Source organism: Myotis daubentonii, chromosome X (genome assembly GCF_963259705.1).
Source record: "Myotis daubentonii chromosome X, mMyoDau2.1, whole genome shotgun sequence".
Classification (NCBI taxonomy): Eukaryota; Metazoa; Chordata; class Mammalia; order Chiroptera; family Vespertilionidae; genus Myotis; species Myotis daubentonii.
The window spans coordinates 275,570-302,318 of record NC_081861.1 but is presented as its reverse complement, the minus strand read 5'-3'; the positions used below and the strand labels follow the sequence as shown (position 1 = coordinate 302,318).

The 26,749-nt window shown below is 55.8% G+C and overlaps 1 protein-coding gene and 1 long non-coding RNA gene across 3 annotated transcripts in view; one reads left to right on the top strand and one right to left on the bottom strand.

The window, feature by feature from the left end:
- The window catches only part of BCOR (BCL6 corepressor), a 79,680-nt gene that overhangs the window by 5,651 nt on the left and 47,280 nt on the right, over nt 1-26,749 (top strand). The gene's annotated exons all lie outside the window — the stretch shown is intronic.
- LOC132224202 (uncharacterized) lies at nt 16,731-25,669 on the bottom strand. Its single transcript, XR_009450622.1, has 4 exons — nt 23,865-25,669; nt 19,544-19,619; nt 17,881-18,027; nt 16,731-17,225 (listed from the first exon to the last, which is right to left on the bottom strand). It is a non-coding gene; the product is annotated as an uncharacterized LOC132224202 (long non-coding RNA).

Below are 26,749 nucleotides of genomic sequence, written 5' to 3'. Positions count from 1 at the left end.
GCAGTCTGAGCACTGGGTCGCTGTTTGCCATGGTGTGCCATAAAGATGCTATCACCTGTGTGTGTGCCAGGGCTTGGAAGCATTGCCGACTCGTGGGAAGTGCAACATCCAGGGCCCCAGAGGTACCCACACATACAAGGGGGAGACCACCAGGCCACGTGGCCCTTTATGGCTCAAACATTGAACAGACATCCCATCCAGCCGCCTTGTCGTTGGGCACTGTGGTTGCGGCTGTTGGGGGGGGGGGTGGCGCTCCTTAGAGAATTGAGTCTCATGGAAATAGAGACAGCACCCTTGCTATTCCCCCTCAGGCACGTGCTTGCTTGCAAACCAAAGGGCGGACGGTGCCTCTGCCCACGTCCACTCACAGCTAGGTAACCAGACTCCCGTGCCCACACGTTGGCACGTTAGCGGCAGGCGTTAGGGGTCACCCCTGCACACCCACACAGCTCTCAGGTTCTGGGGTGTGCCCAGGAGCAGTAAGCTTCTTCCCTCCCTCGGTCACCCAAGGTAGTCTGTGAGGGCTAACTCTTCAGAAGACTTCTATTTCAGCCCTGGCTGGGTTGCTCAGTGGTTGGAGCGTCGTCCCGTGCACCAAAAAGGTTGCAGATTTGATCTCCTGTCAGGGTGCCTATGGAGGCAACCAATCAATGTTTCTCCCTCCCTCCCTCCCCCCTCCCCCCTTCCTCTCTAAAATCAATAAACATATCCCAGAGTGAGGATTTTTAAAAAACAAGATTTTTATTTTATTTTAAAAAATCCCAAACCCACAGAAAAATCGAAAGAACAGTACAGTGAGCACCCATATACGAAGGCCGACTTTCAAAAGTGCTATATTTATTCAGCACACCTCCCGTTGGCAAGAATTCAAAAGCCCGTCAGAGATCGAAATTAATTTACCTTTATCTTCAAACGTTACTTAGGAATACTGTGCCCTTGTAGTTATGTTGGATGTTCACCCTCCGCCCGCCAGCCCCAGCACTTCCCGGTGTGCCCTGCTCACAGTGGGCATTTGACGAAGCTGTGGGTTCAACAGCAGAGACTGCACTGTGGCTGCTGGTGGAGCCGGCCTGCCTGGGCGGAAACCTGTCTGCCACTGGCCCAGCTGTGTGGCCTGGGGCAGTGACTCCAGGAGCCTCACCTTGCCCGTCTATAAAATGGGTGTTGCGACAATTAAATTAGTTGATGGACATAAAGCACTTAAAGTCACGCCTGGCATATGGAAGGTGCCCGATAGGTACCGGGTAGACTTAAACATGTTTAGTATCACCTTTGCTTACGTGACTGCAAGTGACTCATTTGGCCCTGAGCTCACGGCTTCCCCCTGAGCGAGGCCCAAGGAAACCAGGAATGGGCTTCCTAACCCCTCCCCCGCGCCCAGCTCAGCTCCGCGCTGAGGCCCAGTGGCGTCTATAAGTGATGGGGACATCCCAGGGACAGTTTCCACGCTCACAGAGTCTCCAGCCATGCTTATTAAAAAGACATTTGGAGAGAAAGTGGGTTTTTTCCTCCCATTTGCAGCCTGGCCAGTTGCTGCCCTGCTGATAGAACCATGTTGGAAAAAAGAACTAGCATTTACTTTATTTTTATTTTTTTTGTTACTCCTTGCCTGAGGATATCTTTCCCATTGATTTTTAGGGAGAGTGGAAGAGAGAGGAAAGACAGAAATATCGATGTGAGAGAAACATATCGATGGGTTGCCTCCTGTATGAGCCTGCTACCAAGGTAACCTGCCCTTGACCGGAATCGAGCCCGGGACTCTTTGTTCCACAGGCTGACGCTCTATCCACTGAGCAAAACTGGGGATGGAGCCTGCAACCTGGGCATGTGCCCTTGACCGGGAATCGAACCCTGACCTGGTTCATAGGTCTACGCTCAACCCCTGTATTTACTTCAAAGACAGAGCCGGGCTCACAAAAGCCAGGCTCAGGCCCGAGTCGAGGGTCACACGGGCAAGTGGGTGCACTCCCAGGAGCCTCCCCTGTGTGACAAGCCGGAGAGGGTCTGTGGACCCTCCAGCCAAAGCTGACTGGGATGTTCCTCACATAGGAATGGTCGGATGGTGGATGTTTTAAGAGTCAGAGCTTTGACGGCTGGAGTATCTGACCTTGACATTGTGGTGTTTCTGCCACGTAATTTAATTAACGTGTGATGCTGGCCCGATGCCAGAAAGTCAACCGTCCTGACAGCTCTTGGGAGCCACCTAAGTCCCTTTGAAGTTCCCCTCCGTGAGCTGACACAGAGATGGAGCTGCGCTGTGGTCACAGGGACAGCACTGGCCCAGCCACCTGCCGCCTTGTCGCAGTGCTGGACGCCAGCTGCGGTTTCTGAGGCCCCTACCTCTGGGAATGGCTCCTGGAGGAAGAATACCTCATCCTCCTTGGGGGCGACACATGGAGGTCTCCTGTTTGCGACTTCTCTCCGGCAAATGCTGGCTTCTTCCCCGGCTTTGCTGCGCGCCGTGGCGTGGAGCTGACACAGAGTGTAAATTAGAGAAGCATTTTAACTTCAGACAAAAAGGACCGTATCCATCCATTCCACACATCGGCATTTAGCTCCCACTCGGCACACCTACCGTGGCTTGGGACATTCATTTATGGCTAGCAACACAACAGTGTGTTGGCCATCATAAAACTTCATTTTTCTGGAGAGAGAAAGAGAATAAATATATGAGTGAAAATATATATATATTATTTCAGGTTGTAATAAATGCTATAAAGAATTATGAAGGATGACCTAGCTGGCTTGGCTGAGTGGATAGAGTGTTGGCCTGTGGACTGAAAGGTCCCAGGTTTGATTCCCGTCAAGGACACATGCCCAAGTTGCGGGCTTGATCCCCAGTGAGGGGTGTGCAGGAGGCAGCCGATCAATGGGGCTAGAGATGGAATATTCTTTTAGAGCAGCGGTTCTCAACCTGTGGGTCGCGACCCCTTTGACGGTTGAACGACCCTTTCACAGGGTCGCCTAAGACCATCCTGCATATCAGATATTTACGTGACGATTCCTAACAGTAGCAATGTTACAGTTATGAAGTAGCAACGAAAATAATGTTATGGTTGGGTCACACCATGAGGAACTGTATTTAAAGGGCCAGAAGGTTGAGAACCACTGTTTTAGATGGTAGATTGTATGTTATAAATCTTGGGTTGATGGACTAAAGTACTTAGGGGGGATGTATTAGTCAGTACTTTGCCACAATAATGCTGTGTAACAAACCACTCCAAAACTGAGTAGCTTACATCAATACACATTTTTTTCTATCAATAGCATTTATTTCTCACATATGTGTCTATGGGTCACCTGTGCTCTCATCTGTGCTCAACTGGGCTTGACTCTAAGTGTGGGTGGGTCTAGTCTGCTCCATGCATCCCTCGTCCTCCATGGATGAGTGGGCTACCTGGGACATGTTCTTTTCATGGGTAGAGGGGAAACAACATAACTCTTAAGTCCTAGACTCAGAATGCTCACACGGTGACTTCTGCTTACATGCCATTGGCCAAGAGACAGCCTGTGGCCTGGGGTCAAGGGCATGGGGAGGTGTGCTCCACCTCTAGCGGGATGCCTTGTGGAGTCCTATGGTAAAGGGAGTAGATACGGGGCAAGGTGAAGGTTTGAGAGCAGCAATGCAATCGGAAACAGATGGTTCAAACCCAAACTACGTATCTCTAGCTAAGACATTTAGATACACAAATACATAGATCAAATGTGAGAACTGCCTTGGCTGGAATCTTCTGTTTAAAATTAAATTGAAATAAATCCAGGCAATAATTACACATTAGCGGCCCTGGAGTGGTTTATGATGGGGCCAGAGGCTTCTGGGTCATGGCTACCAACCTCAGGAAACCTGGGAAGATGGACCACAGGCCATCCCAGTGCTGAGCGACACCATGATGGGTGCCTTTCCTCCTGCCTGCACTTCCGGTGCGGGGATGGTGCGCGTGGGAAAGACCATCACTAAGTCTCACTCTACTACCAAGCAGACCTATAGCTGGTCCCACCGGCCATCTAGGCCGTGCCTTCTTGTGCTGTATAAAGGCAGCGATGGAAGATTCCAGCCCTTCCTTGCAGCTCCTTGTCCTCTAGTCCTGCCCTGCCTTTCGCCTGCCATCCTTGAGCAATGTGGGCGGGATCCGTAAGTGTCTCTTCAGAAAGTAATGATGTTGAAAATCGGGCCTCCCTTCCATGAATTCCTCCAGGGCTGTGCAGTCGGCCAAGTCCTGGAACCTGGCCCTTCCCTGCAGGAAGGAGAGCTGTTCAGTTGGTTCCAATGGCTAATGGAACCTAATCGCCTTTGCCCGGAGCGTTTCCAATCGGAGGAATCCACGGTCTGAAAATTCCAGGTGGCAGCGTGGAGCGTTACATCTTGGAAGCAGAGAGCGAGGTGTGGGGGCAAACATGTAATGGTGGGGCCTCATGGAGAGTCAGACCTTCTCTCATTTGGCTCCTGGCTCCAAACGTGTTCGAGGTGATCCATCTTCTGGACCTGATCCTAGCCTAGACCTGCATGCAATCGCCTCCTGGACCAGCTGCCATTATGGAGTGCGTCGGGCATGCCTGACACCGCAGTTTGGTCTCTGATTTCACGGGTCCATCTTGAACTTGTCCATGCCTGGCCCTCCCTCTCTGCCACTCCCCATGTAAGTCTCTTCACGACTGTCCCCTGGAGGACTTTCTGCGCTTTCGGCTTTCATTCCCCATTAGATGATAATGACAATGATGATGATTTACTTTTTATTGAGTCAAAATAGCTGTACAGAACAGAGCGCATGTCATAAGTGTAGGGCTTGGTGAGCCCACCCATATGGCTGGTATTGAGATCAGGAAACAAACATCACCAGCACCCCGGAAATCAACTCACGCTCCCTTCCTGGTACTGTGGCCCCAAAGATAACTGCTGTCCTAACTTCTAACAGCGTTGATTAGCATTGCCTGATTTCGCACTTTATAGAAATGGAATCTGCAGTATGAACTATTTCTGTGTCTGGCTTCTGTTGCTCTACATCAGCGGTTCTCAACCTGTGGGTCGCGACCCCTTTGGGGGTCGAACGGCCCTTTCACAGGGGTCGCCTAAGACCATCGGAAAACACATATATCATCACATATTGTTTTTGTGATGAATCACTAGGCTTTCATTATGTTCAATGTGTAACAATGAGATTGGGGGTCACCACACCATGAGGAACTGTATTAAAGGGTCGCGGCATGAGGAAGGCTGAGAACCGCTGCCCTACATGGTGCTTCTAAGATCCATCCGTATTGTGCGCCGCGTGGCACATTTTATTTCTCTACTGTTGTCCTGTTGATGGGCATTTGGGCAGTTTTGCTTCAGGGCGATTACTAATCTCGCCGCTATGAACACTTGTGGAGAAGGGAGGGACACATTCTTGCCGGGTGTGTGTATCCCCACCAGTTGAATTGTTGGGGCCATAGGTGGGGCCTGTGTTCAGTTTGAATAATAGTGCCCGAACGGTCGTGCCAGTGTGTATTCCCGCCGCTGGGCATGAGAGCGCTCCTTGTCAGCACTTGGAATTTGCTTCTCTCACTTTTAGGCACTGTGCGGACCCTGTGAGACTGCAAGCTCTGTAAGGGCAGAAACAGTCTTTTCCTTCCTTGAAAATTCTTCCAAGTGCCTCCTACAAAATCATCCTGGGAAAATGCTGGCTGATGTCCTGGGAAATGCAAGCCTATGGCTTTCTTTTCATTTGCAAGAAAATCTGAAATTGGGTCCTTGAGCCTTCATGACAACAGCTTGATGATCGAGCTTCAAGGTCCCCCTCTCCTTTCCCCCCACCTGGTCCTACTCTGGTTTCCAGGCAACCCAATGCTTCCCCACTACCCACCTGCGCCCTCCTGCTGGCTCTGACCTCCTTGCTCACTATTGACACCCAGCTGCAGGCGCACTTGTTTTCTTTGTACTTATTGTCACGGCCACAAAACCTTTGGTTCCTCTGAAATGAGTGACATCTAAGTTCTTCGAGGGCGGGGACCGCAGGACCTCCAAGGTGTTAACGCATCTTGCCCACAGTGTTGCCCAGTGTCCTTCCTGATTGGTCCACGCCATTAGGTTGTCTCTTGGCTGTGTGGGGCCAGAGGAGACTTCTCGGACATTAGGGTCCAACAAGTCTGAATGTAGTCATGTGAGCACAGATCAGGAGGGCGTGTTGGTCCCAGTTAATTGTCTACAGCAGTGATGGCGAACCTATGACACGCAAACTCATTTTTTTGGTTGATTTTCCTTGGTTGAATGGCATTTAAATATTTAAAATAAATATCAAAAATATAAGTCTTTGTTTTACTCTGGTTGCAAAGATCAAAAAATTTCTATATGTGACACGGCACCAGAGTTAAGCTAGGGTTTTTCAAAATGCTGACACGCCGAGCTCAGAAGGTTGGCCATCACTGGTCTACAGTAACCTGGCTGAGAGCGGAGTCCCCTGGCTGGCTCAGTCACGGACTAGCTGCGACTTGGGGTGTCGGTGTAGAACGCCCTGGCCCCACGCCTGAGTCTGACTCAGGAGCCGGGCAGGCCTGGCCGCCTCTGTCTTTGACACGCACCGCAGCTGCCTCTGACGCACAGCCAGGTTTGGAAACTAGTTGAGAAAACACCAGGGGCCCCAGGGGAAGGGGCTGTCAGGCGATGTTCTGAGGTTGCCTGAGTCCCAGCTCTTCCCCTTCCCAGGTGAGGGATCGTGGGCAAGGCACGCAGCCCCTCCGCGCCTCAGTTTCCTCTTCTGGGAAAAGGAAATGCCACAGACCTGCTTCGGCGCAACCGATCCCCCCGGCTTCACCACTTCCAGAAACCGCCTGGTTTGTGCACGGTTCTGCGCGTGAGGACGGCTGAAGGGTCCCGGGTTCAATTCCCGGTCAGGGCACAGTCCCGGGTTGCGGGCTCGATCCCCAGTGCGGGGCGTGCAGGAGGCATCCGATCCATGGTTCTCTCTCATCATGGATGTTTCTCCTTCCCTCTCCCTTTCTCTCTGAGATCAATACAAATATATTTAAAAAGCTGTCACAACATCACCCAGGTGTCTAGGAGAGGGGGCATCGACCCCACCTCTTGGCAGACATGTTTGAAACCACCACAGCTCCTCATGGTTGTTGAGGGTTGAGTGAGATGGTCTCTGAAATGCTGGCCAAACGTGAGTGTCCCTGGGGTGAAGGGACAGTCTTTGCTGGTCTCTAGTCCTTTGGAGAGTTGGTACAGGGCAGCGGGTGGCACCTTCTCTTGCCCGTGTGGTAGCTGTTGGGTACATGAGGAGCTGGGTCCATAAGGTGCCCCAGGATCTCCTGCCTCCTGTCAACCCTGCCGTGGGCTCCACACGGGGCCACCCGGCCGAGAGCAGTGTCATCAGCACAAGATGCGCACCCTGGAGAGAAGGCAGTCAGAGTGGTTTTGTGGGCATGGTGGTCCACTTCATGGTCAGGCGTGGGTCCCCCTGTTTCAGTCCCAGTCTGAAGAGATTCGGGGGGCTGACCGTTCAGGCCACTTTCCAGGCTCCCAAAGGAAGGGGGAGGGGCGGTGGCTTGTGGATGAGGCTGCATTGGCAGGAGGCTGGGCTCCAGTTGCTGCCAGGGTGGCATATGTGCCCCTTTATGCCTCTTGCTCACTTTTATTCTGGTTTGTTTGTTTTTAAATCTATTTTTTATTGATTTCAGAGAGGAAGGGAGAGGGAGAGAGAGAGATAGAAACATCAATGATGAGAGAGAATCATGGATCGGCTGCCTCCTGCATGCCCTCCACTGGGGATCGAGCCTGCAACCCGGGCCTGTGCCCTGACTACCTGGTTCATAGGTTGATGTTCAACCACTGAGCCACACCGGCTGGGCTTGCTCACTTTTATTCTGGAAAAAAAGTAGTAGGGCCTGGGCTTGGCAGGCCAGGCAGCTGCTCTCTGGTCCTGCTTTCACGTCCCAGTGGGGTGGGATGTGCTCAGAGCTGCGCGCAATGTGCCAGCCTCGTCGCCGGAGTTCACATTCTTAGGCTCCTTCTGTGAGATGTGGCCTGTGGGCCTCCCTGGTGCGGGTGGAGGAGCCACACCACGTGCCTATGATGACACACGTGCATGAAACCTTAGGAATTCACACAGGAGGTCCCGGAGGACTGTGGAGGCCAGGAGAGGACTCCTGCTCGGAATGACTAAGCAAGGCCATACCGCAGGCTGTCCGTCCTCTCACAGCTCCGTGCCTCAGTTTCCCGTCTGTAAATTGGGGGTCATGAGGTGCCCCCTCAAAGTGTCTCCATGAGGATGAAATGAAGGTTCTGGCACTGTGGGCCCCTAGTCATGCTGGTCCTCACATGTCAGGGATTCGCATAACCAGGAGGGGGAGAGACACACACACACACACACACACACACACCCCGCCCCCCCCCCCCACACACACACACGGAGTTGCCTGAAGGGCGGAGATCTGGAGGAACCAGAAGGAGGTGGGGGGCGGGGCAGCCTGCTCCAGGGGGTGGGTTCTATGTGACTGGCTGGTTCTGCCCCCACCCACCCCACCCCCACCGGAACCTCCTCCAGCCTCCCAGCCCCTCCCCCTTCCTCCTGACTGGTTTCTTCTTCTCCACCCAGGGCTCTGCCTTCTCATACCCGCCTGGCCCAGCCCACCACTTTCATGTGACCATCTCTGCGCATTCCTCCTCGCTGGGGCCCAAATCTCCATTCTCCTTATGTGACCGCCCCCCACCCCCTTAATTGTCAAACCCTGGGGGAGAGGGAACACCCCGTGTTTAGGAGGCCAGGCCTGCCCGCTAGCTTTGTGGCCTCGGGAGAGCGACTTAACCTCTCCGTCTCAGCTTCTTCACCTACGAAAGAGGGTAGTCACGGTGCCTAGCAGCTTGTGCTGACCATACTTCCACGGGGATTAAATATATGCCTTGTGCTTAGTAGGTGCTTTCTAAATGGCGGCTATTTCTATAGTGTTTCTATGCTGTGTATCTAGAACAGGGGTGGGCAAACTTTTTGACTCGAGGGCCACAGTGGGTTCTTAAACTGGACCGGAGGGCCGGAACAAAAGCATGGATGGAGTGTTTGTGTGAACTCATATAAACTCAAAGTAAACATCATTACATAAAAGGGGACGGTCTTTTTTTTTTTTTTTTTTAGTTTTATTCATTTCAAACGGGCCGGATCCCGCCCGCGGGCCGTAGTTTGGCCCATGGCTGATCTAGAAGGTGTTTGATTTGTCGACATCTGGGGATTTAAAAATATATATATTTTTATTGATTTCAGAGAGGAAGGGAGAGGGAGAGAGAAACATCAATAATGAGAGAGAAGCATGGATCGGCTGCCTCCTGCACGCTCCACACTGGGATGGAGCCTGCAACCTGGGCGTGTGCCCTGACTGGGAATCGTACCCTGACCTCCTGGTTCATAGGTCGATGCTCAACCACTGAGCCATGCTAGTCAGGCAAATAAAGAAATGGGGTTCTCTTTCTTAATGATTCAGAGAGAAAGCTCCTTGCCCGTCCCTCCTGAGAGGCCCCTCATGCTGTGCCTCAGAATAGGAGAGAGCAGGCTCCCTGGGGGGAGAAATAGTTGCAGATAAGGTTTCCACCTTTGCCCAGTATTCACGAAGACATACTTTCCTCTGAGACTTTTGGATGGAAACCTTTCTACAGGATGTTGCAATGAGGTGTATCAGTCTGTTGTTGCTGTGTAACAAACCACCCAAAACTGGCTTGAGCAACAATGGCTTCTTCTTCCTCACTGTTAGGCGGTTGGCTAGGCTCACCCCTGCACTGGCCTCATGCAGGTGGCAGTTGGTGGCAGCTCTTGGCTGCGGCTCTTTTCCCTGTCGCCTTGCTTCCCTGGTACACGAGGCTGGTTCCTTCCCTGGCTGCTCAGCACTGAGAGGGCGAAGCAGGGAGCTGCAGGCTGCAGGCTCTGCTTCAAAAGTTACACTGTGTCACCTCGGCCACATTCTGTTGATCAGAGCAAGTCACCAGGGCAACTGGATTCCGGGGGCGGGGACACAGACTCCGCCCTGTGTTAGTTTGCTTGGGCTGCCAGAACAGAGTACCACAGGTGGTGGTCAAACAACAGACATGGCACTCACCGGTGTGGCTCACTGGATAGAGCGTCAGCCTATGGACTGAGGGGTCCTGGGTTCGATTCCGGTCAAGGGCATGTATCTTGGCTGCGGGCACATCCCCAGTGGGGAGTGTGCAGGAGGCAGCTGATCGATGTTTCTCTCTCATCGATGTTTCTAACTCTCTGTCCCTCTCCCTTCCTCTCTGTAAAAATCAATAAAATATATTAAAAAAAAACAAAAAACCCCAGAAACATACTGCCTCACAGTTCTGGAGGCAGCAAGTCCAAGATCAAGGTGTCAGCCAGGTTGGTTCCTCCTGAGGCCTCACTGCTTGGAGTGTAGACGGCTGCCTTCTCTCTGTGTCCGCACACGTCTGCCCTCTGTGCGTGTCTCTGTGTCCGTATTTCCTCCTGTTATTAGGACACTAGTCGTATTGGATTAGGGTCCACTCTAATCACCCCACTTTAACTTAATTCCCTCTTTACAGACTTCAACATATGGATTTGGGGGACACACCATTCAGCCCATAACACACCCCCTTGGTGTGAGGAACTGCAAGGAAGTTGTGGCCAAGTTTAAGCTACTACAAAAGATTGTACAGTGCCCGACCATAGTATGTGCTCAAACATGTCAGCTTCTAGAATTACTATTTCTGCTAGTTTATTACCAGCTCCTTGTGAGGCCAGCCTCCCAGCCTCCCCTGCTTTATCCCCTCCCCACGCCTCCGGGATGAGGGAGCATGCGTGCTTGTTCCCATAGCGCCTGCCTTATACATAAGGGCTCTCCAATAAGCATGTGTAGAATTGCATCCATTTCAGAGGCCTCGTGGTCCCCTTAAGCCCCAGCTCAACAATTCTCCCGAGGCCTCAAATCCCAAAGTCACAGAAAGCCCCGCTTCTCGGTGCGTATCACCCCCCAGTCCATCCCTCAGCGGCCCTTCCTTACGCGCATGGTGCCCTCAGAGACTCGGAGTTTTGACATTGAACCTGACTTTTATCTGCTGTAGATTGGTGGAAGGATAGTGATGGGAGAGAGGCAGTATTTCTGCTCCCTCTTAACTCTCTCTGTCTCTCTCTCTCTCTCTCTCTCTCTCTCTCTCTCTCTCTCTCTCTCTCTCTCTCACACACACACACATACACACACACACCCCAGGAGGCTATCCCACACCCCAGCCTGCATTTCCTCCCAGGCTGTGACCCTGCACTTCCCCAACCAGAGAAGTGAAGAAAAGAAAGACACAGTTGCCCGGCTGGTGTTGCTCAGTGGTAGAGCGTCAACCTCTAAACTAGGAGGTCACAGTTCAATTCCCCATCAGGGCACATGCCCAGGTTGCGGGCTCCATCCCCAGTGGGGGGGTGGGGGGGTGGGGGGGCGTGCAGGAGGCAGCCCATCAATGATTGTCTCTCATCTTTGATGTTTCTCTCTCTCCCTCTCCCCTTCTCTCTGAAATCAATAACAATTTATTTAAAAAATAATAATAAAGGAAGACATAGCTGCAGGTTCAGCCACCCCAGGAGAAATGAGAACGTGAGGGAGAAAACAAGAAGAACTGGCGTGGACTTTGGAGAGATGTAGCGCCCTGTACTTGGCGGCTCTGATGGGCAAATGGTGCAGCTCAGGGACATGGAGGGGGCGCTCTCCGGGCCGTGGGACTAGGTGTGTCTCTGAACAGCATTGTGAACCGATGGTGACTATGCAGAAACCTGCCCCACAACCCGCCTAACTGGCCGCAGCATCCCTGCCTGTGCCCCCACCCCCTGTACACAGCTGGCTGCCAGTCCGCACAGGACATGCCCTCGAGGTGGGAGAGGCCGGTTTATGTAGACGGAGGATTTCCCCAGGGACTGGTGGCAGGAAAGGACCAGACGGAGGCGTTCTGATCCCTGCAGCCCTGTTTTTTAAAGTTGCTATTTGAGCCCGGCCGACGTGGCTCAGGGGTTGAGTGTTGACCTACATACCAGGAGGTCAGGGTTCGATCCCCGGTCAGGGCACAGGCCCGGGTTGTAGGCTCCATGCCCAGTGAGGGGCGTGCAGGAGGCAGCCGATCCATGATTCTCTCTCATCATGGATGTTTCTATCTCTCTCTCCCTCTCCCTTCCTCTCTGACATCAGTACAAATATATTGAAAATAAATAAAGTTGCAGTTTGACCCACCGCGGCCGTCGTGGCCGCCTGGAACGTTCCATAAAGGAAGGTCAGCGAGTGTCCCAGACTCCAGGCCTCGGAGTTGCCCCAGGGCTGAGGAAAGAGGTCAGACATGCTAAGTGCCATGCTGTGGCCAGGAGCTCCCGCCGCGCCGGGCAGGTCTGCTGAGCCAGACCGTGTTTTCCAAACAGTCTGGCTGGCCAGGCAGGCTCTGGCGGCGGTGGCAGCAACAGGCTGTGCGACACCGGGCTGCGGGCCTTTAAACAACACAGTCCCCTTCCCTCTGCACTCGGAGCTGCCTGCCCGCACAGAGGACGGCTCTGCCCTGGTGGTGAGGGATCTAAGCCCTGGTGACAGGGGAGTTGAAATGCTCAGGACGGGCGGCCAAGGGCGGCTAAGAATATGCAGCCACAGGCCTGACCACAAGCCAGTGAACGCCCACGTGGTGGCCTCCCTGGTCCTTCGGGCGTGGGAGGAGGGAGCCCGTGGGCACGCAGTGCTCTTGGGGTCCCTCAACTGGAATTGTGTAGACATGGAAGTAAAAGATCAGGTAAAGTAACATTTTTAAAAGGCCAACGTGCCCAGCCTGCTCTCAAGGAATATATGATCTGAGGAGAGAGGACATTCCTGCCAGGAGGGAGATAGTGTACATTTCAGATAAAAGCAAGGATAGCCAGCCCTGGCCGGTGTGGCTCAGTGGTTCGATTCCTAGTCAAGGGCATGTGTCTGGGTTGCAGGTTGCGTCCGTGGCCAGGGTGTATGTGGGAAGCAACCAATCAATGTGTCTCTCTCACATCAATGTTTCTTTTTCTGTCTGTCTCTCTCCCTCTCTCTCCCCCTCCTTCCTTCCCTTCCACTCTCTCTATTTAAAAAAAAAAATCATTGGGAAAAAATCTTTTGTAAAAGGCAAGTACAGCCCAGTGGGGTGGGGCTCAGGGGTTGAGCGTCAACCCAGGAACCAGGAGGTCACGGTTCGATTCCCGGTCAGGGCACAGGCTCAGGTTGTGGGCCTGATCCCCAGTGTGGGGCGTGCAGGAGGCAGCCGGTCCATGATTCTCTCGCATCATGGATGTTTCTCATTCTCTCCCTCTCCCTCCCTCCCTCTCTGAAATCAATAAAAAAATTTTCTTTTAAAAAAAGGCAAGGGCAGCCATAGAGAGGGGGCCAGAGGTACGCCGCCTCACACGGGGCTGTGAGACCAAGTGCCAACGACAGAAGCCACCTGGCTTCTCCCAGTCAGATTGGTTGGATCGTGTGGCCTAGCAGCGGGCAGCCTGGCAGGCAGTCCCTCCTCCACACCTTGGTTTCTCCATCTGCAAAGTGAAGGGTTGGGATCACTGTTTCATGATGGTTCGTCGCAGATCCTCTGCGATTCTGATGTGGGCAGAGGCATGAGGGCTGCCATTTTCATATGGTTTCCAGGGATGGCCTGGCCCCCAGCAGACCCTTGGAGGCTCCCAGGGGAAGCTTCTGAGGTTGGGTTTGGGTAGGAAGTGTTCTGGGGGGTCTGGAGTGGGTTGCGGAGAGCTCACAGAGAACGTGGGCTTGAAGGAGGGGCAGAACTGAAACAGCAACTCCTCCTTCACCCACAGATGCATGAGCACCCCTGGGGCCAGCTGCAAAGAGAACACGGGGTCTTGTGTCTTGGGGGACTGTCATTACCTCTAGCCCAGTGGTTCTCAACCGTCTGGCCCTTTAAATACAGTTCCTCATGGTGTGACCCAACCATAAAATTATTTTCGTTGCTGCTTCATCACTGTCATGTTGCTACTGTGATGAGTCGTCATGTAAATATCTGATCTGCAGGATGGTCTTAGGCGACCCCTGTGGAAGGGTCGTTCCACCGCCAAAGGGGTCGCGACCCACAGGTTGAGAACCGCTGCTCTAGACAGACAGCCCAGCCGGCTCCAGTCACGTAGGCCGTCCTTCCTCAGCTCAAGGTCAGTCCGACCTCGGGCCTGTGCGCTTGCTCCTTGGTTGCTTGGAGCACTCTTTCCTCATGTTCATACAGCTGGTGCCTTCTCAGCTCAGAAGTCCTTCCCTGGCCCCAGCCGGTGTGGCTCAGTGGATAAAGCGTCGCCTTGTGGATCAAAGGGTCCCAGGTTCCATTCTGGTCAAGGGCACATGCCCAAGTTGCAGGTCCTCCCCAGCCCAGGCCCTGGTCAGGGCGCATACAGGAGGCAACCAATTGGTGTCTCTCACATCAATGTTTCTCTCTGTCTCTCCTTCTCTCTTCCACTCTCCCTAAAAAGAATGGAGAAATATCCTCAGTGAGGATTGAAAAAAAGTCCTTCCCTGGCCCAGCCGGCGTGGCTCAATGGTTGAGCGTCGACCTATGAACCAGGAGGTTGTGGTTCGATTCCCGGTCAGGGCACAGGCCCAGGTTGCGGGCTGGATCCCCAGTGTGGGGTGCGCAGGAGGCAGCCGCTGCATGCTTCTCTCTCATCATTGATGTTTCTCTCTCTCTCCCTCTCCCTTCCTCTCTGAAATCAGTGAATATATATATTTAAAAGTCCTTCCCTGAATGAGACCTCCCGGCCATGCTGCCTACAGACGCTCCTGCGACCGCTTGCAGCCCCGCTGCCCGGTTTCACTTCTCTGTAGCCTCTGGAGTTGTCTTCTCTTTGCTTTCTGTTTACGCCTGTCTCCCAGAGGGCAGGGACCTGTGGGTCCTGTTCCCCACGGTGCTGGCACCCAGGACAGTGCGTGGCACAGAGCAAACACCTGTCACAGATGCGATGGCCCCAGCGCACTAATTATAGACTTCATGACGGATCGTTGCGGACTGGTGAGGCCTGGAGTGTGGGGGAGGCAGGGCGCTTTGAGGGGGTGAAGCTGGGTGGGGGGGACTAACCTTCCGTGGAAAGGTGTGTTGGGGGAAGTGGGGTTTGAGTAGAGCCCCAAATGAGAAGTCCAAAGGAGGGGGGCATGGGGCGGCGCCAGCTCCAGGCAAGGCCCAGATGTGGGAAGGGGCGGAAACAGAATCCAAGAGCCAAGGTGAGAAGGGCGGGCCTGAGGCATGGCTGAGGGTAGTGACAGCTGCGGGGCTCCGTGGTTCTGGCTGCAGGGACCCCTGTGAGCCCTCGGATTCCTCCTCCTCCTTTCCACCTGGAATCCTGCTTGTTCCTTAGGGGCGCCCCCTCACCTCCTTGGAGTCTGCTCATGGCTCACCTTCTCTAAGAGGCCTCTCCTTATCCTTTAATCCCGCAGCCTCCTCCCCACCTCCTGCCTTCCCGACCCCCCTTACCTACTTCTGTTTCTCTTTCGGCAGCGTTTACCATCCATCTCTCTCCTGCTGGAACACAAGCTTCTGGGGGCAGCCATCAATCTGTCCCCGGGGGTGGGGGTGGGGGCGCCTGGCGCCCAGGGGCAGTCCATCTTTGCAGGGGTGGAGGCTGCTGGTGGCTGCTCAGCCCGAAATGGACTGCAGAGGGGCAGGAGCGCATGGGGAGACCAGTTAGGTCACGGCCATGGCCTAGGCTAGGCAAGAGCTTGTGCTAGGCAAGCGCCGGAGGCACAGGACTGCGTGACTCCTAGAGCTGTGCAGCGGGGGGAAAAACAGAATTGGGGCCCAGCCTCTATGGCTCAGTGATTGAGCATCAACCTCTGAACTGGAGGTCACAGTTCGATACCCGGTAAGGGCACATACTCAGTGTGAGGCATGCAGGAGGCAGCTGATCGATGATCTTCTCTCATCACTGATCTCTCTCTCTCCTCTCTCTCTCTCTCTCTCTCTCTCTCTCTCTCTCTCTCTCTCTCCTTCCCTCCCTTTCCCTCCCTCTCAGAAATCAATAAAAAAATATATTTTTTAAAAATGAAAGAAAACAGAAGTGGGGGAGGGTCAGGTTGGAGGGGTGAGGCGCTCAGAGAGGTTCCTGATTGGCATCGCAGGCATAACTGCCTCTGATGGCCAGCCAGGTGGTTGGTGGGGACCCGGGGAAGAAGCGAGGTCAGGGGGAGGAAGGTAGCAGGGTGGCTGCAGGGGGCCATGCGTGGGCGACAAGGCTGTGCCTGCTTCGGGGAGAGGGAAAAGTCCAGTTTCATTGGAGTGGAAGGTACAAGGGAGAAGGTGCCAGGACTGACAGGATGGGGGTCTGGCCAGCCGCCAAGGTGCCTCCCATCCACTCACTCCGAGGCCTGGGCTGCAGGCAGGGCTGCGGGGAAGCTGCCCCAAGAAGCCTCGGCCCGCACCTCTGCCTGGGGCTGCACTGCCAACCACATGTGTTCAGTGACTCTAACCTGTGCTCAGTGCCCCCCTCGCGGCCCCTCCACCCCCAGCTCCCCGCTCGCTCGCTTGCAGCCGGGTCTCCTGCCCAGAGCTCACATGCAGCGATAAACCTTATTCTTCCCCAGTGTGTTTATGTATTTTTTATTTATTGTATTTTTTATTTTGTTAACATTTTATTGAAGTGCAGCAAACAGACAGAAGTGTGTAAATCCTCAATGTACAGCTTGATGAATGTTTACGGCTGAGCGTGCCCGTGCAGGCAGCAGCCGGCTCGACATGCAGTGCCCCCGCCCCCCAGAAGGCCCTGGTGCCCCCCTCCCCCTTCCGACACCTCACGTTGGCTTTGCCCACTTTAAAATTTAATGCAAATGGAATCTTGTGCAGTTTTTTCACCCACTAGGTCACCAGTTTACTATAAAAGCTGTAACTCGGGAACAGCCAGATGGGAGGGTGCTTAGGGCCGGGGAGAGGATTTGGGCAGTTCCGTGCCCGCCCAGGCCAGCCACTGGCCCCAAACCTGGCGTGGCCACCAGCCGGAAGCTTGGGGCCTGTGTTTTGAGGTGGCCTTCCTTTGTGTAATTTCATTCCTGGGGTGCGCCCATGTTGCTGCATGTGTTTGCATTTGAAAACTGCTCTCTAGCCCGGCCAGCGTGGCTCAGCGTTTGAGCGCCGACCTAGGAACCAGGAGGTCACGGTTCGATTCCTGGTCAGGGCACAGGCCCGGGTTGCGGGCTCGATCCCCAGTGTGGGGCGCAGTCAATCCATGATTCTTTCTCATCATGGATGCTTTTATCTCGCTCTCCTTCTCCCTTCCTCCCTGAAATCAATACAAATAAAAATCAAATAAAAACTGTCTTTCCGGCAACCTCCCACTCGAGACAAGTGATGAGGGCTGAGCCTGCGGTGGCCCTCTGGCCGGTGGATCCTTGGAGAAACCCTGGCAGAAGCCCTGGTAGAAGGCAGTGCAGGGCCAGCGGAGCCATTGGGTGGGGCAGGACAGCCTGGGTGTTTGCTAAGCATTGTGCTGGGTGCGCCAGAGGCTAAACAAGTAGCAGGTGCGGCTCAGGGAGGAGAAGGGGAAGTGAGACTGGGGTTGGCCAGGTTAGAAGAGGCTCTTGAACTGCAAGAGGAGAGAAAGAAGCTCCCACCAGAAGGGGGTGGAGGGGGCGGTGCAGGATGGAGCGCGTGCTTCCTGGGAACCCATTTCTCTAACAGTAATTCCTCGGGGGCTTGATGCCAGATGGGCAGTGCTGGCTTCTGCCGGGAGAGGGGGGGTGGGCAGCTTAAAGACATTTAAGGATTTCCGAATCCGAAGTCCAGAGAGGGTGAGTGACTTGCCCAAGGTCACACACCGAAGGGGCCAGCATTAGCAACGGGATTGCTGGGCCCCCCCACGGCCCTTTCCATGACCGCATACCCCCCGCCCTCACCCGACAAAGAGCCCAGTGTTGCCACCAGAAGAGCTGAATTACCTCATTTCTGAAAGGCGTTATGAATTCAGTTCCATTATGTGGACGGGGGCAAAGATGTGAGCAGGCGTGACATTATAATTCATGTCCCACTTCTTCCGTTGCTCTGTGCTGGGTTTTGGGTATCACGGAAGCAGCCTCAAATCATTACTGGAACACAATGGGGAGAGAAATAATAATACATAATTGCAAACAAGGAATGGACCGTGCGATCCTATTAATTGCCTTCCCTGCCAACCTTATTTTTGGTATTTTCAGAATAATTAAAAGATTAAGCTCTTATTGCTGGAGGAGGTGGGTGAGCACGGAGCCCTAAACAGTCCCGTCACCTCTGGCAGAATGGCCCGGTGCCACCTGCCGCCTGGGACGCTCTCGGAGGCGCACCGAAGGCTGGGCTCCGGTCCCTGAGTATGTACTCTCTTCTGGGTTGAAACTCTGGCAATGGCTGTAAAATAAACCCCCGAGCGAGGAAGAAGCCGGGGAGAGGAAATACTCGGCTGCGCATTAATCACCGTCGTCAGGCCCAGAACAGAGGACAGAGGCTGGTTCGAGGAAAGACAGACCTGAATTATCTAGAAGATGGATCTCCCCTCCTCCGCACTCCCTGTGCCAGCGAGCAGGTCAGCGAGGTCCCGGCGCAGCCAGTGGCAGTGAACGGGCCAGGGCGTCCGCCCGCTGACCAGAGGGCACAGGGCAGGGGTGTCACGTTTTTGGAAGCCACTGAACAGAAGAGGCATCTCAGAGGGGCATGGGGACAGATGCACGGTGGCCATGTCCTCCAGCGACATCGCCCGCGCCCAGGCCATTTCCCTCAGGTCCGGGTAAGGCACCCGATGGCGATGAGCCCGTGGAGTGGGCAGAGCCTAAAGCCGACCACGGTGTCTGGAAGGCCTGAAGGACCGTGTGCAGAAACGTTTGGGCTCTAGGAATGGGGCGATGAGTGTCCAGGCAGGAAGGCAAGTTAATTATCCTCCAAGCCTCAGTTTCCTCATCTGTGCAATGGGGATAAGATGCCTTTGTTATAGGGCCGCTTTCTGTATGAAATGAGTAATGCAGTGTTTAGGACTGTCTGTGGCAGATATCAGCCCTTATGAGTCCTAGCTGCTGCTCTTCTAAGAGCTGAGCAAAGCAATGATCCTTCTGTCCCCACAGCCCAAAAGTGTCCAGCTTCAGAGGCCTGTGCCGGGGGCTCTTCCTGGGTCCTCTTTTCCCTGCTGTAGCTTTCCCCATGGTAAGAGCAGCGTAATTGCCTATATACATATTATATATTTACTGACTTCAGAGAGGAAGGGAGAGGGAGAGAGAGATAGAAGCATTGATGATGAGAGAGAACCATGGATCGGCTGCCTCCTGCACGCCCCACACTGGGGATGGAGCCCGCAACCTGGGCCTGTGCCCTGACCAGGCATCGAACCGTGACCTCCTGGTTCATAGGTGGATGCTCAACCCCTGAGCCACACCGGCAGGGCTGCATTATCAAAGCTTAAAGCGGGGAGAAAAGTTGTCCAGAAATAATGAAAGGACAGCTGCTTATAATCTGGCCAGAGGCTGGGCCATCATTTAGCATTGGTGGGCGTGTAGAACTTCATCAGCAGCAGTAGAGTCTACTTGTTCTGGGGAGGAAGTCCCTCCCTTGAACGTGGCCCCACATTTTTTCCAAGCTTACCTGGGAGGAAGGCAATGCTTCCTGTAGATGATAAATTCCTAGGTTCCCATGGCGAACACAGCAAATCAGCTGAGTCCTGCTGACCCCAGAAAGAAACAAACTCCTTTTGCGATATTTACAGCAGTTGGTGAGTTGCCAGGACGACCCCAGAGGGACAAGACTGGAGAATCTCTGTAGGATCTGATTCCAGAGATACTTTAAGGTTTGGGGGAACAGTGCATGTGTGCGGGAAGCCAACAGTATACTGGACGCGAAAGAGCCCAGGTTTGGAGTCAGAATCTCGGTAGCCGAACTCCGCTAGGTTGCATGTGTATTTTGGGAAGACAGTTGTAAGAGCTTAAATTTCCTCAAACCTCAAGTGTGAATTGTAATACCTCACCCATACTTGGAAATGGATCTGACAAGGTTACTGAAAAGAGTAAAGGCAAAAACAAACAAACAAAAAAAGAGTAAAGGCCTTTAATAAACAGTAGCTATTTTAAAAAAATATTATCTTTATTGACTTCAGAGAGGAAGGGAGAGGGAGAGAGAGCGAAACATCAATGATGAGAGAGAATCATGGATCAGCTGCCTCCTGCAGGCCCCACATTGGGGACCAAGCCTGCAACCCAAGCATGTGCCCCAACTTGGAATCCAACCAGCAACCTCCTGGTTCATAGGTTGACACTCAACCAGTGAGCCACACTGGCCAGATAGGAGTTTGGGTTTTGTTCCAAGTGCAGTGGGAACTAGTAGGGTAGTGTTGTGTGGCGTTTCAAAAGCCCTTCCGAGCTGCCCTGTGGAGAATGTTGGAGGGGTGAGGGCACAGAGCCCAGCTGGAATAACCCTGTATAGAAGATGGTGACCGGCCTCAGGGGGCTGTGGGAGAAAGAGTAGATTTACCCTGGGAAAGAGTGGGTTTGCCGCGTAGAACGTGTGGAAGTAGAATCAGTGAGCCTTGCCAGTGGACTGGAGGTACCAGACGGAGATAAGTCAAGAAGGAGCCCCCGCCCCCCATTTTGCTTTAAGCACTTGAGTGGCTGAGACATTTTCTCTGAAAGGGAAGGGAGTTGTGACAAAGACAGGATCCAAGGGAAGGGAGGAGCTCATCCCTTCTTAAGGGGCAGTTTGCTCACCACTGTTTCTTCAGCACCTACTGCCGTGTCTGGCCTTTAGCAAATACCCAAAGGAAAGAATGAAAAATTTGAATATATTTTTATTGATGTCAGAGAGGAAGGAGAGGGAGAGAGAGAGTAACATCCATGATGAGAGAGAACCATGGATCGGCTGCCTCCTGCAGGCCCCACACCGGGGATGGAGCCCACAACCCAGGCCTGTGCCCTGACTGGGAATCAAACCGTGACCTCCTGGTTCATAGGTCGACGCTCAACCACGGAGCCACACTGGCCAGTATAACTAGTGATCTTGAGCACTCTCTGCAGAGTGGCCAGCGAGGCTGGAGGTGTGGGTTGAAGAGTGAGAGAAATAATGTATCTATACAAACGAGACCCATCTCCATGTGCCGATAGAAAATAACCTGTAAGATTTTTGGAAATAAAATTAAGGACATGCGTGTGTACAGAGAGAGCGGTGGTGGTGGGGGGTGCTCCCCATGGTGTTAAGGATGTTTAGTACACATACAAATAAACATGTTTACATCTCCCCCTACTTTGTTTTGACACAAACTGTAACATGCCCACATTGTACCATATTATACGTCCTCATTCCTGCCTGTACCTTATGTCCTCCCCTTCACAGTAGATCTTCGGGGTCATTCCATATCAGTACACAGAGCAGCTGGGCATTTGGGTTGCTTCTAATCTTACGCTGTTACAAAGTTGTTTTTATACCAATATATAGAATAACCTCAACACTCGCTGAGCTTTAGCATGTGCACCAGGTAAGGAAATGGGGTGCCGCCTGGACGCAGACACCCCTTTTGAGAACAGCTGTGCAAGGGAGCAGATAAATAGGGAGCCGGGAAGGGGATGTGGGGTCAAGATGGGAGGTGCTTCAGGGGAATGAATACACAAAGTCATTCAATAAAGAGTGTGTGTGGTGGGGGAGGGGACGAGCCTTAGGGTCATATTGTAGCAAGTGTAGAAGAGATACTTCAAGTGGTCTGAGGGTGGATGGGTGGGCGAACAGGGAAGCTATGATGTTTCGAAAATCAGCAGCAACATTGTTAGAAAGTGGTTGATTCTGTTACTGAGGTACAAAGGTGTACAAACTCCCCCCCTCCCCCACCCCGGCCTGCTGGGCGAGTTTCCTCACATTTCCAGTGGCTCCCTGGGTTCCTGATTGGACCTTAGCTGGAGGAGAGGAGAATGACATTTTTGCCTGAAATTTGTAGATTTTCCCAAAGGGATTAAATGACATGCATGTCCTGGAAGGCTTTAAAAAAGGGGCAAAGAAATAAATAAAAATCCCAATAAGAATTTATATTCCTGATGGCTTTGCTGATGGTCTTGTAAATTGTATATTTAATCAAAGGCACTCGAATGTCTTTTTTTTTAACTATTGAAGAGCCATTTAAATGTCAGCATAAGTGATTCCCTCCCAAATAGTGCTGTTTATACATTACTTCCCCTAATAGACCATAATGATTCATAAGGAGGCATTTCGCGCCTCTAAATTGTGGGCCTATTGAAATATAAATTAAGATGATAAATAATTTGACCTTACCTGAGAGAAATAAGTATTTACATGCGTCAAATACGAAATTACCCTGGATATCAGGGTCCTAAAAAGACAGCCTCTCTCCCCTGGCTGAATTCAATAAAACGGTTTAGAAATTCCCTCTAGTGTGTGGAGGAAAGGGAGGGACATAAACAAAAGAACAGGCCGGTGGCCGGCCTTCCCCACCCTCCTGACTTCCCATGGGGCTGGGGGGTGGGGGCGCTGAGCCCCCCGCGGGGAAGTGGCAGGAAGGTGCGGACTGCGCCCTGCGCGTTCTCCTCCCCACCCCTGCTCCCCCCCCCCACTCCCGCAACGCGGCTGGAGTTTCTAAACATGGAGTTTCCACGGGAACTTTGCCAGGCCGAGCTCGCAGCCCTCCCGAGTCCCCGCAGCGGGATTCGCCAAGTCGGCGGCGCCGCACGGCCTCCGCGTCCCCCTCCCCCCGGGGAGCCGCCGACCTGGCCTGACTCCTCAGCTCCGCAAAGCCGCTCCGCGGGGCTCATCACCCGGGAGGGCGCGGAACCTCCCGCGATCGGCGCCCCCGCCCGACCCGACCCCAGGCCCCGGCGGGTGGCAACCGGGCGCCCTTGGCGGGGCGCGAGCCAGGCCTGCCCGCCAGGCCTGTCGGTTTGCCGCCCCCGGCGCTCGGGGCCCGAGACGCGGGGGTCGCCGAGGCGGCGGCGGGCCCCGGCTGGGCGCGCTGGCGGCCGGCGCTGGGTTTCTGTTTTGTTTTGAAGCCGGCGTGGGGGAGGGGCGGCACCTTGTCAATGAGAAATTTCCTGTTCGCAAGACTCCGCTTGCAGAGTTTCTGTCCTGCCCTTGAACTGACAAGAGGATCTCGGCGGTGCGGGTCCCCGAGAGCCCAGCCAGGCGCGCCGAGCGCGCGCGGGGGTGGGGTGGGGGCGGGGCGCCCGCGCCGCGGCTCCCCGGCCCCGGGAGTCCGGCCGAGCGGGGCCGACGCCTGCCCTCCCGGTTCCCGGGCGCACCCGCGAGCGCCGAGCCGAGCGGTGACTAATCTGCGGCTTTCGGCCTCTTGGCGCGGAGCCCAGGCTGGCCTCCCGCCCCTAGTCCCCCCCCCGCGCCCCCCGCCGCCCTGGCCCCGCAGCGTCGGGCTCAGTGGAGAGGATCGCGCGGGCCAGCGCCGCCGCCGCGTTCCCGGGAGTGTGGGAAGCGGGTCGAGGCGGGCGGCTCCGAGCCTCTCTCCGAGGCGGCTTTCTTCGACCCAGGCCCGAGGACGCGCGTGTTTCCTCCCCTGTAAGCACTCTGATCGGCGCTTCCTCTGCGCCGCCGAGGAGCCGGGGCGAACCGGAGAGGTTAACCCCCTGCGTGCTGCCCCACGGGGGGCTCCGTAGAGAGGGCGCCGCTGGGAGACGGGTCGACGTGGGGGCGATCAGCTGAGTTGGGCCAACCGGAGTCTGGAGGAGCCCGACCGGATCAGAGGCGCTTGCCCAGGCGCGGCAGGCTCTCCGGGGGAGAGCAGGCCGCGAGGCCCGGGCGGCTCGTTAATGTTCAAGCCCTCCCCGGGGCTGCGCGGTAACCCGACCTGCCAGGCGCGGCGAGGTGCGGGCCTGAAAGGCACGGCAGGCGGAGGCTTCTGGAGGGGGTCGAGGGCGGGGGGGGGGGGGGTGGAGGAGGGAGGGGAGGGAGACTGGCCTTCACGCACCTTGTCGGCTGGCACGTGGATGGCTCCTAACCCGAGGCGGGGGCCTGGCGCTCGCCCCACGGCCTCGCCTCTGGCCGCCACTCCCCCCGCTCCCCTGGCCAGGTTTCGCTGGGGAGTTAATGATTGATTTACTGGCTCCGCGCGGCCGGCGCCCTCCAAAGCTATTTGTCCAAGCCGAGGAGTTGCTGGCGAGCGGCGCAAAGGCCGGGAGAGAGGGGGTCGCCCGGGAAGGGAAGGCATGCTGCCCACGGGCAAGAGCGGCCACTGGATTCGCCCCCACGGAGCGGGGCGAACCCGCTGGAGGCCCGGGCTGGGCGAACGGAGCATTGGGAAGCGCCACACGTAAACGGGTTGGCAGCTGGTGATTAGGCCGCCCGGTTTTATGAGTCATAATGGGCCGCCCGCCTGGCCCTCAACCTGCTCGCTGTGGGCTCGGCGCGCCGAGGTCCAGGCGGCGGACAGTTCCGCGCGGCGCACGGGGGGATGCTCCGGGGGGCCTGGCCCGCCGAAGGCGCTGCGAGGATTTCCTCTCGTTTCTCGCTTAAGGCAACACAAACACCCTAAATCAAACCGCTCCGACAACCCAGGGCTCCACACAGGCACATCAATAAGGATTTCGCCTCCCGCGTTCGAACGCACTGAAACACAAATGACACCACGCAAATAGATCTCCCAGGCCCAGGAGGAGGACGAGAAGGAGGGGCGCCGCCGCCCCAGCCTGGAGGCTGAGAGCGGGGAGGGAGTCCCAAGCCCGCACCCCGGGGCCCGCGCCGGCTCAGGCACAGCGGGGCTGGGACTGGCCAGGCAGCCCGCCCCGTGCGCGGTGGCTCCCTGCCAACGCCGCCAAGTCGGCCGCGTCCCCAGGCTGCCTGCAGAGGCGGATTAGGGAAGGAGCGAAGCGAGCCTGTGACTAATCGCGGGGCCTCGGACCGGAGCACCAAGGCCATGTGCGACTGACAGGATCGACACTAGCAGAGGACACGGCGACGCCTCGCTTAATTGCAGGCTTAAAAAATTGCCGCCTGAGCAGCTCCAGTGCGGAGAGCCACGGGCGTTCGCGCAGGACTAGGGAGCGCGCCAGGGGGAGGGGGGCCTGGCGCTCCCGCGCCGGGGAGGGAGGTTCGGTGTCTCTGTGTGGAGGGACCTGGCCCCCACTCTGCAGGAGGGTGGCCGAGCCAGCCAGCAGAGGACGGTCCAGCGCCCAGGCCTAAGGTTCTGACCCTTTCCCCGTGGAGCCCACGGTCCCCTTTCTCGCCCGAGATCCTATAAAGGAGGCCGTACAGCGGGGGTGAGAGGTTCCAACAAACTGAACATAAAAACCTCACACACGAACCACTTTCTTCTCTTCCCTCCCCTTCCTTTCCACCGGCTCGTACAAAGCCCCAAAGATCAAGGAGAGGGAGAGGCAAGTCAGGGCCGCCAGGAGCCAGATCACCGAGTGCCCCAAACTCGGGGCTCACAGACACGCACCCCAGGCTCTTCCCCCCTGGGCACGGTCCTTCAGGCCCAGACCTCCTTCCTGGAGCGCTGAGGCCTCTCTGGGGAGAAGGGGGAAGCGTCGGCAGGCCTGCTGGTCTGCGTGTGTGCGTGTGTGTGTGTATGTGTGTGTGTGTGTGTGTGTGTAGCGGGGGAGAGAGGAAGGCGGGGTGGCGGGGAACCCAGCGAGAGAAGTTTCCACCACGCTCTGGTCGGCTGCTGCCAAAATCCCCGGGCCCCTCCCCGCCCGCAGCGCCTGGCGTTGCCACCACAAGTTTGGTTTAACGAGAGCTCGGGACAAAAGCAAACGTTTTCTATAGACCCCGAAAACAAAGGGGAAAGAGACGCGCGGGGCCGCCTCGGAGAGGCTGCTGGCGTAATGGTGCCGGGCCGACAGCAGAGCAGAACTGCAAAAGCCGCGCGGGCGGGAGGAAGTGCGAGGCGGGAGCGCGGGGAGGCGGGCGGGGGAGGGGCGCTGCGCCATGTTTCCGTGTCACCCGCCGAGTCGCCGGCGCTGGGCTCGGCCGCCGGCTCCCGCCTGCCTCCGTAAGAGCAGAAAGCGTGCGATTAGCAGCCAGACAGGCGGGGACTCCGGGCCCGCGGGGCCGCCGCACACGCTGCCCGCGGCCCGGGCCCGCGCCCCCGCCCCCCGCCCGCCGGGTAATCATCCTCCTCGCCGCCGCGCTGCGTGCACTCTCATTAGAGCGGGGAGGCTTTTCTCTGCGCACTCGCTTGGCTCCCGCTGGCAAAACAACGCCTTCCCCGGCCGGGCCCGGGGCCAGGACTGCGAGGGAGGGCGGGACGGGGAAGGCGGTGGCGAGGCAGCGCCAGCAGCGCGGGTCACGTCGGCCGCCGCCATCCGCGGGGCACGAAGATGAGGAGGGTCCCTGGCCCTCCCCACGTTGGGTCCGTACCTGGTACCAGGCCCTTCGTGCGGGGGTGGCGGGGGAGTCGCCGGTGCCCCGTGACCTCCTCCCGTCCGCCTCCCGAGGCTAGAGTGGGGGCCGATTGGAGACGGGGGCGAACACAGGGAAGGCTCCCCAGACAGGTTTTGCCCCAACTGTCCGGCGGACGACTACTTGAGGCCCTTTGACCCTCAGAGTCCCCAAGATTCGGGCCTGATCCCACGGGAGGGCTGGCAGAGATGGGGGTGGCCGACGTGCGGCCGTGTCGCGCCCCGAGCCTCGGAGCCCCATTTTCTCCCCCGCGATCTGTGCACGCAGCAGTAGGCAGCCTCTCCCGGCACCACGCGCCCAGCTGCAGGGCCTGGAGCAGGTGTTCCTGCCCGGCCGGAGCGTTGGCTCCGCGCCCCTCCCGTCCCAGCTGCGGGGCTGGCGGGAGGCGGGGGGCGCGGAGGGCGGGGTGGAGGGGGATCTCGCTGGAGGCGAGAAGGATCCTGCGGACTGAAA